Here is a 5,983-nt window from a genome sequence, read left to right on the forward strand (position 1 = left end):
CCTCGAGCAATGCATGTCAGCACCTGTGTCAGGATGGACTTGAAGCGTTGGGTGGCACTTGCTAATGTCGTGCCCTCTCTGCTTGTGTTTGACCTGCTCTCAGATGTTTTGAATAAAAGTGTCTACTGAATGAAAGTGTAACAATTTGTTATTTCTGTGTTAAGATAAAAATACAGGATGAGCTCAAGAGACACAAACACGTGGTATGTCACCTGCAGGATTCTTGTTCCAGCAGGTTCATGTCAGAGTGCTTTCACATGATCACTACAGGAGGACAAACGGCTTCTTCATTTTCCCAGAGTGATTCCTTTAAACAGGTTGTGTGTGTGTGTGTGTGTGTGTGTGTGTGTGTGTGTGTGTGTGTGTGTGTGTGTGTGTGTGTGTGTGTGTGTGTGAGTGTGCATGCATGTGTGTGTTTTAGGTATGATATGCACCTGGAGCAGTAAAATCTTCTGATTGATGAACTCCTGGATGATTCAGTCTGTTCCAACATGTTCCAGTCGAATACATTAGATCAAAATGTTCTCATACATGATATGTTCTCGAGTTTGAGTATTACATTTCTTAATGTAAGAATTTTGCAACATTTTAATTCTGCAGTTTCATATAACAATATTAAATGACACATTTTTTCTTGCTTAGATATTTTTCAACCAAGCAGCAAAACATGACAGTACAGGAATAAAAGAATCCTGGAAACCAGGAGGCCAAAAATGAAACACTGTCTGGCTTTTTGACTTTACGTTAACACAAAGACAGAAACATCACCTTAATGTTAAAACAAAGTTCATCCTGCTGCCTGAACATCCTGATCACTGATCTGCAGCTATGCAGGAGGTTATATCTTCTCTGTGACCCAGATGTCAGTAACTGACTCTGTCACCCTGGGATCCTCTATAATGAATCCTTGTTGGTGAACCAGTTTAGATCCTGTCTGGGGAATGAAATGAACACCTGCCCCTTTTACCAAATGCTGGTGAAACACTGGCTGTGGCTGTTTTTTTAGTAGCCAGGTTATCTGCCAACATGGCTGAAAGGTTTTATTCAATTAGTGAATATTACCTTTTTGCAGTATTTTTAAGTTAAAGCCCCTGTGAGGAGTTTTAACTGAAACTGACGCTGATGCCTCTTTATGACCCACAAAGGCAAACAAGGCCATCAGCAGCATGACTGAATATTTCTATGTTGTAACTTTTAATGTCTGAAACTGCTTCGAGGAGCAGATGTCAGACCAGATGATTGACAGCTCTCTAAAACAGCCTTTCTCTACGTTTCCCACAGCAAACATTCACACTGAGTGACACGTGTCATCGTTAGAAGAATGCAGGGTGAGAGGCTTTGTAAGAAAATATTACACTGACATGAAGAGGACTAGATCAGTAAAGTGATTAAATGTACATCTTTGTCCACAGGGGCGCCACATCAACACAAACAGTAGTTCCTCACAGCTGCTTTAAGAAGAGACAAGGAAAGGTCGAGCACAGGCATGACCAACTCAGATTGCAGTTCTAATGTGTTATATAGAGAATGAAGGATTTTCACTATGTTGCTTAGAAATAGTCAATGAACTGTTATTTTCCAGGACCTTTAAAGGAGCAAAAATCTTTAACAAGGACGATAACTTTTTGTAATGAAAGAAACTTTGATGCTCCTTCTTTTTTAACAAACATAACAAAGCAGAAAGCGGACACATGATTCTTCTGGAAAGGGTGGAGGAGAAGTATGCGCCAAATGTGGAGAAAAACTAACATCATCAGTGCGGTTTTGCTTGATCTCAGAGGTCACAGTCCTCGCTGCAGCAGTCGCTCGTTTGACTCCCAGCCTTGACTCTTTGCTGCATGTTTTCCCCAACTCTCTACTCCCTACATTTCTTGTCTCTATTAATTATTCTTATCTAATAAAAAGGCAAAATTCCCCCAAAAAATCAATCAGTTTTAGAAAAAGTCTATAATATCCTAAAAGTGATGTAATGCACCTTGAGGTTCTTTTGGTCCTTAAATCTAGTCAAACTGTGTTTCATGTTGTTTAACTTGTTTGTGAAAGGCTGTCTCTCTCACTCTGTGCACTTTGCATTATCATCACTTTCCTGCACATACCTATCACATGACAACTATCATTCTTCAGTCCAGTTTTCCATGTTTCTGTGATATCAGGTAAGAATAGGGAAAGTGTACCTGAGTATTGCAACTCCTCTGCCTTGACATGTACTCAGAGTTCGTCTGCACAGCACGTTTGCTGTGCTGTTCATTTCATGCATAGTGATGCAGGGTGTGTGTCTCTGGAGTTTAAGCTCAAACACCTACAGTCAGGGCGATGCCTGTGATTGTCACATTCTGCTGCATGAGATGAGGGGTGTGCATTTTTACTGAGGTTTAACCTGTTGGTGTTACAGTGAGGAGCAAAAAACAGAGCAATGTGTCTGCTGCAAGGACTCTGGGTTTAACAGAGATAAGATAAATAGATGTCTTTTCACTATTTATCAGTGTTCATGGGCTGCTTTGATGCTATTACAACTCATCAAGGTTCGTAACAAGGCTCCACAAAAAGTGGATGATAACTGACTCAAACTGTACTGTGTGTTCAGAAAACTAACTTAAATCAAATAAAAATATGGAGGAAAATACATAGCTTTTGTCTTTGTCAGTTTATGTCATAGTATCTTGGGTAATTATTAAATTTAACTCAGTTTTTTAGCATTTTGTTAGCGATAGTTTTTCACCAGCAGGTGGCAGCATATAGCGTCTGTCATAGATTGTATAAAACTATGGACAGAACAGCCAGAACTTTTACTGGTCACTGAGAAGTTAATTTTTAATTATTTATTGGATGGTATAAAGATGATTGATAGCTCTGTTGACATATGCAGCATTCTGTGGAAGATTATCAGGGTAGAGTTAGAGTAGAGTCCTGAACTTTCCATAACCGTGAGTGTCTGCTTCAAACCAACACAAGAATCTGTTTTGTTGTGGACTCACCTGAAGGATCTTTGACGTTTATCAGAGTTGTGTGCTTTGGCTAACAGAAGCTGCTCCACTAGCCAGATCACTTCTGCACATGCCTTGGCTCCACCAGCACGATATGTCAGCACCCATCAAGTGTTTTTTGGCTTCATGTCTTACAATTGGAGGAAATGGAGACGTGCTTACTGTATTGGTGATAGTCAATGGTTCTTGTCTTGATTCATGGCGGCGGTGGTGAGAGTGGGAAGAAAAAGCTAAACAACACAATAAACAAATAAAAGATAAACTAAGCATTACTGAGCATTTATATATATCTCAACTAACAAACCAGCTTTAGCATACATAGGTGGATGTGGCTATCTGAGTCAGGTCAGACACAGAGGACCTGTGAAAGGTCTTTAGGAGTTTAGATAGAAGTGCAGAAAATAAATGGAGGAGAACAGAAGAGCAGAAGCTGTAAGGGGAAGACTACAGAAAAAAACAGAACAGGGCACTAAGGAGGAAAAGCTGTTTTGAATCAGTGGACATGAAAACAAAGACGCTCCTCTGTGGCACATCGTCCTGTGAAGATGACTCACTCTGACCACTTCCTGTTTCAGCCGCCTCACTGTTTGGACTCAGCTGTTAGAAACAGTCTACAGAGGCAAGGTTTAACACCCTGAGACACAGACGAAGGTCAGAGGATTTTTCCACCGACTGTGGAAATCATAGAGGCAGACAGCAGAGAACAAATGGGCGAGAGAAAAACAAATATTTTCCCCTCGTTTAACGACATATTTCACATTCAACTCAAGGACAGGTCGTTGTTTTTAGCCAGCAGAGGACTGAAACTTATCTCTACCTCCAAAAAAGACAAGAAATGCCCAAAGTAAAGGTTAAAATCATGAACCAAACAGTCAGGAGTGATATAAGTTGAGAACTTGAGGTGATATCTGCATCAGGCATGTTTCTGTGGGTTTAAAGAGAATCTACGTGCTTGTAAGACTTCAAACGTTGCATAGCATTTAACCCAAGTGGAATGCCTGCATTACATTACATTAATGTACCTGATCAAATATGTACTGATTTCATTTTGATGTCGCAAATTTTTCTGCAATTTCTTTTAAATGTGTTTAAGGATGACATTAGAAAATAAACTTAAAACAACAGAGTGATATTCCACGCAGAATCATTCTACCCTCGACATCGTCAGTGGTCCTGCAAAATGATTTCTGAAGTCACCTAGGGGTATGGGTTCATAGAAATCTCTTTTTGGTAATACGAACTCTGAAAGTTTTAATAAATGTATTTATTTTTACAAAAGGATGATGGTTTGGCACACCCACTACATTTTGTAGATTGTTGTACGAAGACTGCTGTACAGAGCTCCTGCTTTTGAGGTGAGAACAAAATAAATTAAAAGTTAGGTATGATTAATCAGGATCAGCTGATTAGCTGTACACTAAAAAGTGGAGTGTGGCGCCCTCTGCAGAACAGAAGCAGAGCTCCTGTAGTGACAAGGGATCTGTCATTCAACACATTTCACTTTCTTTACTTTTTAATAGCAGATTCACTTTGTTATAAATCAAATGTGTCATAAATGTGTCTTGAGTTTGATAAAAAAAAACTAATCATAAAGGAGCCCTGAGAGCAAAACAAGAGCTCAGAAAAGTATAATACAACAGCTATCAGTCAATAAATGACTGACCCTGTCTCACTGTGTCCTCTTCTTCTGCAGAGCGAATCGATGCTGATTCAGTGTTTTTTGTTTCTATGATCTCCATCCTTTTTTAAATTTGACTTCTGATCAGAATCATAATGGAGTTTTTATTTGATGGATTCAATCAAATAAATAAATACCTCACAGCATGACATGATAACTGAGGAAGCAAAGCCCTAGTGCAGGTGAACAACGTTCATGTAGCTGTATTGTGGACTCCTCTAAATCTGTATGAGTTTTTACTCTGACTTGAGAACACATAGTGTATTTCATAGTTATTTGGATGTCATTTAAACTCCTCTAGTTTAGTTGTAGCTTGTTGATGATCTATGCAGAGATAGGGAATAAAACTAAAAAGTTCCAGCAGCCTGTTCAGCGAGCTTTTTGTCTATTTGGTCAAGTAAAACAGAAAAACAACAAACCCAAACACTCAGTGCGTTTTTACATCCAGAGAACATTTTATTAATTGTCTTTTTAAAAACAAAAACAAATCTTAACTGTTTTTAAAGCAGTGATGACACGTCTTTAAGAGCGCGGCTTCCTGTTCGGGTCTGAGAGCATCATGAGACGAGAGAAAGAGACAAACAGCTGACAGCTCACAGAGAAACACTCATCCTTCCCTTACGAAGACAGTCCATTAGCCCGCTGATATCTTCCACTTGTTCACCAGAAGCATTATTTCTAGGTCTCCTAACTTCATATTGAGAGTGAAACTCTGTAACTTACAGTGAAGGACAGAAGTCTTGGACCTCTGCAGGAAAAGAGCGTAAACATGGAGGTATACAAAATACTTTACAAATACAGAGTGGCATTCATGGAAAACAGAAAATATAAATAGTGTGTTGTTCTCGTGTTGTGTGTTTCTCTCTTAATAACAGATTCAACAGTTTGAGGAGGCTCTCAAAACCGACAGGACAACGTTCAGGATGATGATGCACAGCATTTCCTGGTTTTTGGCTGGCTTGTTTTTAATGATTTATGGATTTCTGTGAAGGTCTGCGTGTGAAAATATCCCTGACTGTCTATCTTGGCTATACTGGACCTCCAGAAACAGACTTCTGAAGGGAGAAAGGAAAAACGGTTTGGGTACTGAGAGGAAAGTAAGAAAAAGAAGCAGACATAAAGGACAGCAAAAGACTTAATGTCAAATTTAAAATCCCTCCTGACAGGAGGAGAAGAGTACAGAGAAGGAGGAGGGGGACAGGCTGCATGATTACAAGAGGAAGAAGAAAGGAAGAGAGACAAACTCTGGAACAGGGAGGGGACAGATTGGGGGAGAAGAGGTCAGAGAAGAGGACTTTGGATTAGAGGAAACAGGAGTCTG

The 5,983-nt window shown here is 39.6% G+C and overlaps 1 protein-coding gene across 1 annotated transcript in view; it reads right to left on the reverse strand.

Moving 5' to 3' along the window:
* Nucleotides 1-5,579: 5,579 nt before the first annotated feature.
* LOC117815319 (ubiquinol-cytochrome-c reductase complex assembly factor 1) overlaps nucleotides 5,580-5,983 on the reverse strand; it is a 26,233-nt gene continuing 25,829 nt past the window's right edge. The window contains exon 9 of the mRNA XM_034686964.1: nucleotides 5,580-5,983. This exon is cut by the window's right edge and continues 145 nt beyond it. The gene's annotated coding sequence lies outside the window, so the exon portion shown is untranslated.

Source organism: Notolabrus celidotus, chromosome 1, assembly GCF_009762535.1.
Source record: "Notolabrus celidotus isolate fNotCel1 chromosome 1, fNotCel1.pri, whole genome shotgun sequence".
Lineage (NCBI taxonomy): Eukaryota > Metazoa > Chordata > Actinopteri > Labriformes > Labridae > Notolabrus > Notolabrus celidotus.